Here is a 12,964-nt window from a genome sequence, read left to right as displayed (position 1 = left end):
CAAAATTACGAACAGCAGTTATTAATCCTCGCAAAGGATGATGTCAAAAACGACCGTAATGATAGGATCAAGAACCAAAATTTCACTGCTCAACGAAAGTAACCGGACATAAGATAAAAGATAAACAATTAATCAGTTAACACAAACTGGTAAGACTGTTACGGACGAACAATAGAATATTTCTTAACCACGCGAGGAGCTGTGTTTTACGAGAGTTACAGGTGCTGTACCACGTCATACTGACGGGGACGAACAGCATTACGAGTCGCGTCTCCTCGCGACGAGTGCAGAAGGAGGGAAGGGACGTGACATAAGGTGAAGAGTAGAGTAGTTAGTTACGAGCCGATGGAGTTAGTTTGGGCAGTGGTCGAAACCCAAGGCCTGGTCACGATGCCTCCCACTTCCCATCCCTGAACCGCTTCCCTCCAGCTTCTTTCTTTTTACTGGAAACGGGGTAAGTAAACAAAATATCTTTATTTCTACAATCATAAATACAACAGAAAGGCCATCATTCCAGCAGAATCAACCGTGAGACATTACACTCGAGCAAGACGAGCAAAAGTCTTTATTAACAAGGCGTGGAAAAAATAATAACAATAATACTGATGTAAGCTGAGGTGAAAGACTACAGGGTGTTACAAAAGGTACGGCCAAACTTTCAGGAAACATTCCTCACACACAAAGAAAGAAAATATGTTATGTGGACATGCGTCCGGAAACGCTTACTTTCCATGTTAGAGCTCATTTTATTACTTCTCTTCAAATCACATTAATCATGGAATGGAAACACACAGCAACAGAACGTACCAGCGTGACTTCAAACACTTTGTTACAGGAAATGTTCAAAATGTCCTCCGTTAGCGAGGATACATGCATCCACCCTCCGTCGCATGGAATCCCTGATGCGCTGATGCAGCCCTGGAGAATGGTGTGCTCCCTAAGACGCCGATCAATTGCTTCGAACGTCTTCCTGTCGGGACACCTTCGTTCTGGAAATCTGTCTCTATACAAACGTACCGCGCCACGGCTATTGCCCCGTGCTAATCAATACAACAAATGGGCATCTGCCAACTCCGCATTTGTAAACATCGCACTAACTGCAAAACCACGTTCGTGATGAACACTAACCTGTTGATGCTACGTACTGATGTGCTTGATGCTAGTACTGTAGAGCAATGAGTAGCATGTCAACACAAGCACCGAAGTCAACATTACCTTCCTTCAATTGGGCCAACTGGCGGTGAATCGAGGAAGTACAGTACATACTTACGAAACTAAAATGAGCTCTAACATGGAAATTAAGCGTTTCCGGACACATGTCCACATAATATCTTTTCTTTATTTGTGAGTGAGGAATGTTTCCTGAAAGTTTGGCCGTACCTTTTTGTAACACCCTGTATTGACAAGAGGAAAGAAGATGTTTGGCAGATGGGGCGCGGGGGCAGAGTAGGCAGGGGTCAACATGCGAGGGCTGGCCACGTCGTCCCCAGCACCACTACTGGGAAGAAGAGTCCTAAAGGAGGGCAGAAGCCAGTGAGGATGGGACAGTACAGTTGGGGGAATGGCCAGTGTGCTCTGGTGTAGTGAATAAAATGAAGGGGTGCGTGTCGATGCGTCTACTCCACTGTGGGTTACGATATAGAAATGTAACGGGGAGACTTAGCTTCACAAGCACGACTCGTGCCCCTCCTCCGCACTCCGCTGCGAAGTGAAAATTACGTTGTGGAATAAAGTAAATGATACGTAGTCCTTCACGCAACGTGGTTTCACGTGCATCTGGTAGGTGGAGGAGTAAGTGAGCGACAGGCGATACGTGGTGATTTCACAGAATGTGGCTGCCGGGATCAGGGAAGGTGGAGCGGGGGCGTTGCCCGTGCAGCAGTGGCCCGCTTTCCCCGGCCCGGCGGATGGTCAACCAGAGCGTACAGCCTGCCTAGCTGCCGGCTGCCGGCTGCAGGGGTTCGGGTCGCTGCGCCCTGCCCCACTGCCGGCGAGCGCGCGGAACCCGCGGCTTTCACCCATTGTCTGCCGCCGATCGGCGCCGCCGTCAACGGGGCGCTCCGCCGCCGCTTCAGATTCGCCGCTGTGCTGTTCTGCACGCAACTAGGAAGCTCTCATTTCTTCGCTTCACCTAACGAGGAACTACAGCAGTTAGTCCACTGCTCTCGTATTATGAATGGGTAATTTCAGACCCCCGCACCTCCACTCCGACTTAGACTCTCTACCGTCTCTATCTTACACTTAATGTATATGCTGTGATAGGCCTCTCAACAGGGCCACGGTCAGTGACATACAATCTGAACAGTTGTATAAGCGTTGTGTGTAGATACTTATTGCGAGGTTGTACCTACACTACTGGCCATTAAAATTGCTACACCAAGAAGAAATGCAGATGATAAACGGATATTCATTGGACAAATAATTATACTAGAACTGACATGTGATTATATTTTCACGCAATTTGTGTGCATAGATCCTGAGAAATCAGTACCCAGAACAACCACCTCTGGCCGTAATAACGGCCTTCATACGCCTGGGCATTGAGTCAAACAGATCTTGGATGGCGTGCACAGGTACAGTTGCCCATGCAACTTCAACACGATATCACAGGTCGTCAAGAGTAGTGACTGGCGTATTGTGACGAGCCAGTTACTCGGCCACCGTTGACCAGATGTTTCCAATTGGTGAGAGATCTGGAGAATGTTATGGCCAGGGCAGCAGTCGAACATTTTCTGTATCCAGAAAGGCCCGTACACGACCTGCAACATGCGGTCGTGCATTATCCTGCTGAAATGTAGGTAACCGCACGGATCGAATGAAGGGTAGAGCCACGGGTCGTAACACATCTGAAATGTAACGTCCACTGTTCAAGAAGCCGTGAATGCGAACAAGAGGGACCGAGACGTGTAACCAATGGCACCCCATACCATCACGTCGGGTGATACGCCAGTATGGCGATGGCGAATACACGCTTCCAATGTGCGTTCACCGCAATGTCGCCAAACACGGATGCGACCATCATGATGCTGTAAACAGAAGCTGGATTCATCCGAAAAAATGACGTTTTGCCATCGTGCACCTAGATTCGTCGTCGAGTACACCGTCGCAGGTGCTCCTCTCTGTGATGCAGCGTCAAGGGTAACCGCAGCCATGCTCTCCGAGCTGATAGTCCATGCTGCTGCAAACGTCGTCGAACTGTTCGTGCAAATGGTTGTTGTCTTACAAACGTCCCCATCTGTTGACTCTGGGATCGAGACGTGGCTGCACGATCCGTTACAGCCATGCAGATAAGATGCCTGTCATCTCGACTGCTAGTGATACGAGGCCGTTGGGATCCAGCGCGGCGTTCCGTATTACCCTCCTGAACCCACCGATTCCATATTCTGCTAACAATCATTGGATCTCGACCAACGCGAGCAGCAGTGACGCAATACGATAAACCGCAATCGCGATAGGCTTCAAGGCGACCTTTATCAAAGTCGGAAACGTGATGGTACGCATTTCTCCTCCTTACACGAGGCATCACAACAACGTTTCACCAGGCAACGTCGGTCAACTGCTGTTTGTGTATGAGAAATCGGTTGGAAACTTTCCTCATGTCAGCACGTTGTAGGTGTCGCCACCGGCGCCAACCTTTTGTTAATGCTCTGAAAAGCTAATATTTGCATATCACAGCATCTTCTTTCTGTCGGTTAAATTTCGCGTCCGTAGTACGTCATCTTCGTGGTGTAGCAATTTTAATGGCCAGTAGTGTGTTGGCGACAGCGCCATGTGCTACTACGCATGTGCGTGTGGCACGAGAATTTTATTAGACGCTTACAAGGATGATGTGTCCAAGTCCTTGGTGGGGCCGTTTAATGGGAAAGCACGACAAAGTATGCTGAAGTCATTCACTATAGCTGCATAAATTGGTGCCAGTACGTGGAAGAGATGAGGGCCAAAGCGTTTGGCAGGTTTTTTCCAGCTCTACGGTCTGCTAACCCGACGTCTGAATTCCTACAGATACTTGCAACTGTTCCGTGTAAGCGGCTCTTTACTGAAGAAGCAGCAGTAGCTTTTGGTAACGCTCCCGATTATCAAATCTTTTGCCTACAGCTGATGCAATAATGGACTCCACAAATTGCTTTGAACCTACCATGGATCCGTCAGACAGCGTAATTCCACCAGAAAAAGTTCAGGCAATCAGCAGGCGACTTGTACAAGAAATGTACAACGTAACAGAACTGTTACATCCGCAAACTGTGCACCAGGGTGTAGTGCCAAAACCTTACAAAATGCGCACACCTGCTGGCGACCTAAGCGCGTTGTTTAGAGTATGCTAACCTTAGGTTGTTTAATTTGTTTCAGATCGACACTAATGAAAACCAAGCAAATGGCCATTAATATCAACCATGCACCATGCAGAACGTCTGAACACGTAGACCCCCCCCCCCCCCCCTCTGCCACTGATGTTGCACAGTCAGCGCCACGGATTGCAATCCGAAGGCGGGGTCGGAGGTTTCCTCCACTCAGGGACTGGCTACTGGGTTTTCCTTGCGTTCGTATCTTGATAGACTATTAATGTGGCTGCATAGACACTACACTATTGTTGTGGCTCACTAGACACAGCCCGAAAGCCAATAAATTGAAGAAAAAAAAAGAGTAGCCTATCAGCCTCAGGCTTCAGAAACTTGCAAATCCTCATGTGCTTCAATTTCTTCACGAGACGCTCAGGTTCCTTAATCTATGACGAGTACCTCCAGTCATCTATACTGTGATTCCTTGGAACACCTACTCCAAATGGAAAACAGAAGTCTCAAATTCCCTTATCGACAACCATGGGTTTGTCGATGTGGGACCTCCATACGTAGCTGGAACATTATACCTTTATCGCTTGCGCCTGTGTCCCGCATTTTGCGCGTGGTTGGCGTGGTTAAATCGGATTTGGCATGTTAATTGTGAAGGGGTGGCCGGATGCCCTTCCTGCCGCCACCCCGTACCCCCAGGGATGGAAGCAGAGTCTAGTGTAAATCATGGAAAAGTGCGGATGTGTTTCAAATGTGTAACTGAGGTAGGACGTGGGGACCATCCCGGTATGGACCTAGAGGGATGTGGAAAACCGTCTAAAAACCATATCCAGGCTGGCAGGCACACCAGCCCTCGTCGTTAATCCGGCTGGCGGATTCTATCCGGGGCCGGCGCGCCTACCCGAGTCCAGGAAGCAGCGCATTAGCGCTCTCGGCTAACCTGGCGGGTCTGGAACATTATGCCTCCATGAGTGTGACATCTGAAATGTGGCAAAACTGAAACACCCAGAACCCGCGAACCAGGTTGTTGCGTTGCAACACTACAAGGTGTCCACAGCTACTGATAAACTAAGTTCGTTCTTTCTGGTGAATAATATTTGATTTTATAATTTCTGTCAGTAAGCACTAATGAAGACAGGAGATAAATGCCACCGGTGTGAAGTATCAGGTAAGTCTGAGGAAACTACCTGCCTAGTTAGGCCTTCGCAGAATAACGGGCATTAAGAATTTCTCTGAGCAGAGATCTGATTCTGCAGCCTTCCCTTCGTGTACTATCAACGCTAGCCTATGATATTCGGCCATCTGCTAGTTGCAGGTGCCGTATCGTAACATGGTTCATCTGAGATTTATTATCTTGGGCAAGTTTAATTATTTCCTCAGAATATAGATGGGGCACATATAGAGTGATCCAGTTGCCCCTACTTATAGGTTTTATGCAACCTGCAACTCCTTAAACAATCACGCATAAGGTTTTCACATTCTATCATTGGCTACGTGCAAACTCTTAGTCCTACAGAAATAATGAACGCGACGTTTTTTGTAGTACATTTAATGCAATTAAATGTTTGTACAGGAATACGTTGTTGCTGGAGGTCGCGGTTTTCGAATTCGCTTTTTTACGTTTTTTCTTGAATAACTCGAAAAACATGGTCCCTATCAGAAAGGTATCGCCGTACAAAATTTAACTACATTAAATTTCTTACAAAAAGATCTTGCTAATTTTTATTGTAGGACTAATAGTTCGTGCTTAGCGAGAGAGAGAATATGAAGACGTTGTAGGTTGCATAAGACGTAGGAAGGGACAGCTTAATCACCCAATATGTTGGCTTTCATAAGAATTTCAAACACACACACATACACACACACACACACACACACACACACACACACACACACACACATTTCCAAGCATACATGTTCTGACCGCCCCCACCGTCAGATTGAATGCCGTCTGATTGTGGTGTGGGCACGTGACGCTGTAAGGTAAGTACATAAGTGGAGCAGAGACGAATGTGGAATCATTCTGGCAACAATACGGGCTGAAAATGTGGAAAGCCTCTGACCTAAGCGACTTTGTCAAAAGACAGATCACTGTAGCCAGGCACCCGGGAACGAGCATCTGGGAAACGGCGTAGCTAGTCAGCTGTTAGCATACTACTGTCGTCTACTTGTACGGAAGTATTTCAAGGATAGTAAAATCACGAACAGGCTACGAGGTATTGGACTTCCACGTCTCATTACAGAACGCGAAGATCGGCGGCTTCTATGAAGCAGGGTAGGCAGCAATCTGTAGCTGATCTGACGACAAACTACAGTGTTGGTTCAGGCACAAGTGTTTCGGAACACACTGTTCAGCACACATTGTAGAACATGAGGCTCAGCAGCAAACGACTGTTACGTGTTCTAATGTTGATCCAGCTACATCGTCAGTAACGATTGCAGTGGGCACAGTATCATCGAGACTGGACCGTGGATCGATGGAAACATATCGCCCGGTCAGACGAATCACGTTTCTTGTTACATCAGGTCGGTGGTCTTTTCCGAATACGTTGTCTTCCAGGCGTAACATGCAACACGCGACGAACGCAGTCCGGTGGAGGCAGCATTATGCTTTGGCTCCTGGCAGTAACCGGAGAAGCAATGACAGCGGTAGACTAAGTGAATATTAATTAAATCGTGCTATAGTGCTTTGAGGAGAGTGATACTGAGCTCACGTGCTATATTGACCACAAAATTTGTCTGATACGGACCTTATGGAACACAGCGGGAACACTATCGGGCGTCAGTTCAGTGTCCACAAACCACTGGCCTGTTACTTAACGGGAATTGCGTGACCTGTGCTTAAACATCTGGTGCAATACCTCCTAAAACTTTCCAAAGACTTGTCGAATCCATGTCACGCAGAATTTCTAATGTATTGCAATCCAGAGCGGACCAACACGCTATTGTGCAAGTGGCCACACTATTTTAACTCATTAATATACACTCCTCCAACCCAGCTATAGGTCTAACAAAGAGGATCGCCCACTTAAATTTCAACGAATAACTTAAGTTACAGTGTTCGAATAAAAGCTAAATTTACGCCTTTGACTGGATAGGGCAACTTCATCATTAAAATATTGCTATTTTAGGTGAAAGTACCCCTATCGAGTGTTATTATAAAATCTAATAGATTGATTAATTGAAAGCCTTCCCAATAATGGTCGTTCGAAGCTGCTCCATTCTTGAGTCTTTGTCTTGTGTTAACTGTGTCATACGTTTGCAGTCCAGAGTACGACCAATTGTACCAGTTATTAGTCTTCTCGCGTTCCATTCAAGCAGGGAATGAAAGAAGAATCATTGTTTAAATGCCCCTGTGCGTGCTACAATCAATCTAATCTTGTCCTCACAGGAGCGGTATGTAGAGGGTTGTAGTATATTTTTGAACTCTTAATTTAAAGCCTGTTCTTGAAATTTTGTAAGTAGACTTTCTCGGGGTAGTTTATGTCTATCTGCAAGTGTCTGCCAGTTAAGTTCTTTCATCATGTCTATGACTCTGTGACACTCTCCCGCTGTTCAAACTAACTTGTGACAATCCGTGCTGCCCTTCTCTGTAAACTATTTGGTAAGGGTTGTAACACCACAGCTCTTATGCTGTATGGATTTATTTATTTTTTTGCTTTTGCTTTATTTAATGTCACATTGTTGATCTTTTGTAAATGTGTTTGAATCGATAACATAAAATTGTGTACTCTTTTCTTTGTCAAACTTTGATGTCATGATTTGATTGTATGCTGTGTAACATATCTCTCGTTTAAATGCTTTGACCCATTTGGAGGGAACAATACTTACTGTATATGATTGTAATTTTGTGTGAATAATTTTTGTAGAAGTGTCAATATGTGAAAATGTTCTGTTTATTTAATACATTTGGTTGCTATTATGTAAACTGCTGATCCTCACTTAGGGCTCTTAGTTATTCTGTATGTAAGAGGTAGTGTGGTTCCCCTCGGGAACGGAACTGTGTAGCGCGCGCAAATTGTGGTTGGCCTAGGTGGAAAAGGTGGAACTGATAGTCAGTCGGAGACGAGCTACGAGTCGGGGACGAGCCACCGGTCGGAGATGAGCTACCAAACTGTGCACTGCTATGCAAAGTGTGCATATTGTGCTTATTCCGAGAGAGGCTTTTCTTGCTTCTTTCCAAGGCCTCGGATGGATGGATAATTAGCTGGAACTATTCTGGAATTTATATCTGTCGTCGCCACCAAGAAATAACAGAGTCCAGCAATTCAGTCTGCGAATCCACCTACCAACATGCAGTTGCCACCACGTTGCGCAATCACTGTAAAGCAATACTATAATGATGTACAGTGAAGGATCAGCTTAATGGATGTGTTATTGTGCTCAAATATAAGGTAATTTATATCTAAATTTATGTACCAACCTTGATTTTCTCCTCATTATAACACCTCTCAGGTTCCTCTCCGTTTAAGCTAAAGTAATATCCGAGTGTCCTTACTAAAAGAAATTAAAGCCTAGAGTTTTGCTAATTAATGCCTCTTGAACTTGTAAAAAGAAAGTTAAAGTTAATGTTGTTTGTTGAAAATATTCCTATTAAAACTGCTTACTAAAGTGCTGTTGCCAAATTCAAAATTAAAAGTTCTTAAGACTGAGGCTTATAGAGTAAATGATCACATTGTTGCCAGTAGTAAATTCTAAAAGGTGAGTCAGTTTCTTGCAGTTTTGTCAACATTGTGTTTCGCTGTAGTAAAAAGTAGGAAACTGCAATAATAGAAAACTATGTTCATGATTGCTAAGTGTTTCTCTCTCTTGTGTATTAGAAGTGCATATTAAGAGTAATGTTATAAAGACCATTCATTTTGTGTAAGCCCTGAAAGTAATAGGGTGTTTCGGTACCTCTTATAATTTTTGCAAATAGTTTGTGCTGCTCCAGTTGTTAGCTTCAATCTTAAAACATGTGTGTGTCAGAGTTCCTTGCACTCGCGTGTGGCTAAGTCTAGGTTGTGTTTGTCCATTATAGTTACTTATACCTACTTTCATAAACGAGAACATTCATCTTTCTCTTGCCTAATTAGGCTGGCGACCGTTTCCCTTATCCTGTAAACAATATAGCTAGGCAAAATTTTGTTTGTTACTATTCCAATATGTACGTAATTTTGACTTTCATTTCCGATAAGCCACTTCTGTTAGGAACAACACGGTCAACATAACAAAATTCCTCTCAGAGGGTAACACTGCTCTGTTGCTTTATACCATAATCGCTATAACAAAATAATTCTGTTTTGCAAACTGCCTCCAGTTTTGAGGTTAAGGTATAGCGGTAACAGAGTGGGAGTGTTATAGGGTCCTAAGCACTCGAACAATATGCTAGGATGCGTCACACGAGTGATTTATAAACAATCTCCTTTGCAAACTGATTGCATTTCCCTAGTATTCTACCAATAAGCCGAAGTCTGCAATCAGGTTTCCCCACGACTGACCACTCCATTTCACATCCCTACAAAGTGTTACAGCCAGGTATTTGTATGAGTTGACAGATTCCAACCGTGACTCACTGATACTATAGTCTCAGGATATTACGTGTTTTTTTTCTTTTTATGAAGTTATAAACAGCCCATCCTCCTCGGTTGAAACAATGTGTACATTATAAAATGATGAAATGTCAATTTTAGACCAGCACTTCCTCGTCTTCACTGTCAGACATGAAAAAGTGCCGCGCTGAGTAGCCGCGCAGTCTAGGGCGCCTTGTCACGGTCCGCGCGGCTCCCCCCGTCGGAGGTTCCAGTCCTCCCTCAGGCATGTGTGTGTGTGTGTGTGTGTGTTGTCCTTAGAACAAGTTAGTGTTTAAGTTAGATTAAATAGTAGGTAAGCTTAGGGACCGATGACCTCAGCAGTTTGGTCCCATAACACCTTACCACAAATTTCCAAATTTCCATGACAAAGTCATCAATTAAAACTGGGTGGTGGAACTGTAGATTGAAAACTGTTGCAATATTTACTATAGCAGAACTCAAGAAAAACTATGAATGTACTCATCTTGGTTGTAGCTCAACTAGCTGTCCAAAAGTTCAAAGGGATAGGATTGTTTCTGGGGCCCAGTGCTTGGGAGCTTTGAAAGATACATTACTGTGTTCAAATTAATTTATCGAAGTATAGTTCCACCTAACCACGCAGCCACATCTCCCTGTTATCGTACAATAATCTTGTTGTAAAAGGTCACTTTCAAAATAAACACTGGTTACGAGATTGACAAATTTGAATTTCTTCTCATCACGAAGTTAATATTTTCGTTTACATAAGACTTTGTTCCTTTCCAGCTCACAAGAAAAAGCTTTGCTATATTTTACATAAATGCATCTCACAGTCCCTTCTTTTCATGTCCATCCACCACCACCACACAGCTAAGAACCTCTTTCTACTCCACTAAACAAAGATATCACAAATTGTTGGTGCGAAGCAACAACGATGCATGTTTACTACAAGCCAGTGTTAACATTTATGAAGAGACTAGCATTCATTTCATAAAATTTACAGATGTAAAACAATTATATATTCTTGTACACAGTTCTGTGATGAAGTTTCGGTGTCTAAATGATGTTAAGTGCAAAAATATCTGACGTTTACTGCCGAAAGAAACAGCTTTGATAATACAGGACTTTCACAAATTCAAAAAAAGAACAAAACAGGTTTCCAAAATGTTACAGAAAAAAGATAAAAAGAGAAAACAAATTTGAGATAAAGGTTTCCAAACAACATATGATCCCGGGAGTACACTTTATGAATATAAAATATATAGTGGTCGAAGAAACTTAAAAACGAATAGTATCGAAGGGTTCATCAAATGAGTGATGTATAGTCATCTGCTACTGAACAGAAGTCCCCATGGTACAGGTTCATTATAAGGTGCACAGTTACACATTTTTGAACATTTAAGGCAAGTTTCCAATCTTTGAACCCCCTTGAAATCTTATCGAGATCTGACTGAATATTTATGGATCTTGTTTCAGACATTACTTTACTACAGATAACTGCTTCATCTGCAAAACTTCCGAGCTTCCTATTTATATTATCCGAAAGGTCATTAATATGCAGCACGAACAGCAAGGCTTCCAACACACGTCCCTGGGTCACACGTGAAGTTATTTCTACACTTCTTCATCACTCTCCATCCAAGATAACGTGCTGCTTTCTCCCTACCAAGAAATCCTCAATCCAACCATAAATTTCACTTGATACCATATTATCGTACGTTTGGTAATAACCGTGGATGTGGTACTGAGTCAAATTAATTTTGAAAATTAATAAATTATGTGTCTACCTGACTGCCTTGATCCAAAGCACTCAGTACGTCATGAGAGAAGTGCGAGCTGCGCTTGTTTTCGAAATCTATGGTAGAGGAGGTAATTGTGGTCGAAATATCTCATTTTTGTTTGAGCTCAAATTATGTTCTAAGATTCCACAACAGATCGATGCCAAGTATACTGGACCGTAGTTTTTTGGACCACTTCTGGTACCTTACTTATAGACTGGTTGACCTGTGTTTTCTTCCAACAACTAGGCTTTCTGTTAGAGAGATGTACGACAGATTATAGTTAACGTATGGTCAAACTCAAGCGCAAATTGGGTACAGAATCTAACAGGGATTCCATCGAACACTGGAGTTACGTTCAGTTTTAGCGAATTCGGTTGTTTCTCAACACTATCTCGATGAATTTCCCCATTTATAGCCCATATCTTCGCTAGGCTATATCGCGTGCTCAGCTTATATATTTTTGTTACCGCCTCACGAGCTCCCAGCGCCACTATGCGGCATCCAACGCCACGGTTGGCAATGGTCATAATGTTTTGGCTTACCAGTGTATATACATTACACAGTAGCCGTCAAAAAGCTTAAGGCGTCTTCTGCGTCTAGGACGTTGAACTTTCGCAATAGTGGTAAAAAATATTCACGAGGATATCACCGAGGAGCAGTTTGTTGCATGCATTGCCGCCTAATTTAGGTTTTAAATTATATTTTCTACATCTATATCCACACTCTCCAAGCCAGCTGACGGTGTGTAGAGGGGGGGGGGTACTTTGAGTACCTCTATCGGTTCTCCCTTCTATTCCAGTCTCGTATTGTTCGGGGAAAGAAAGATTGTCGGTATGCCTCTGTGTGGCCTCTAATCTCTCTGATTTTATCCTCATGGTGTCCTCGCGAGATATACGTAGGAGGGAGCAAGATACTGCTTGACTCCTCGATGAAGGTATGTTCTCGAAACTTCAACAAAAGTCCGTACCGAGCTACAGAGCGTCTCTCTGGCAGAGTCTTCCACTGGAGTTTATCCATCATCTCCGTAACGCTTTCGTGATTACTAAATGAGCCTGTAACTAAGCGCGCTGCTCTCCGTTGGATCTTCACTATCTCTTCTATCAACCCTATCTGGTACGGATCCCACACCGGTGAGTATTCGAGTAGTGGGCGAACAAGTATACTGTAACGTACTTCCTTTGTTTTTGGATTGCATTTCCTTAGGGTTCTTCCAATGAATATCAGTCTGGCATCTGCTTTAACCGACGATTATTTTTATATGGTCATTCCATTTTAAATCACTCCTAAAGCCTACTCCCAGATAATTTATGGAATTAACTGCTTCCAGTTGGTGACCTGCTATATTGTAGCTAAATGATAAAGGATC

The sequence above is a fragment of the Schistocerca piceifrons genome, chromosome 1 (genome assembly GCF_021461385.2).
Source record: "Schistocerca piceifrons isolate TAMUIC-IGC-003096 chromosome 1, iqSchPice1.1, whole genome shotgun sequence".
Classification (NCBI taxonomy): domain Eukaryota; kingdom Metazoa; phylum Arthropoda; class Insecta; order Orthoptera; family Acrididae; genus Schistocerca; species Schistocerca piceifrons.
This window is presented reverse-complemented; position numbering follows the sequence as displayed.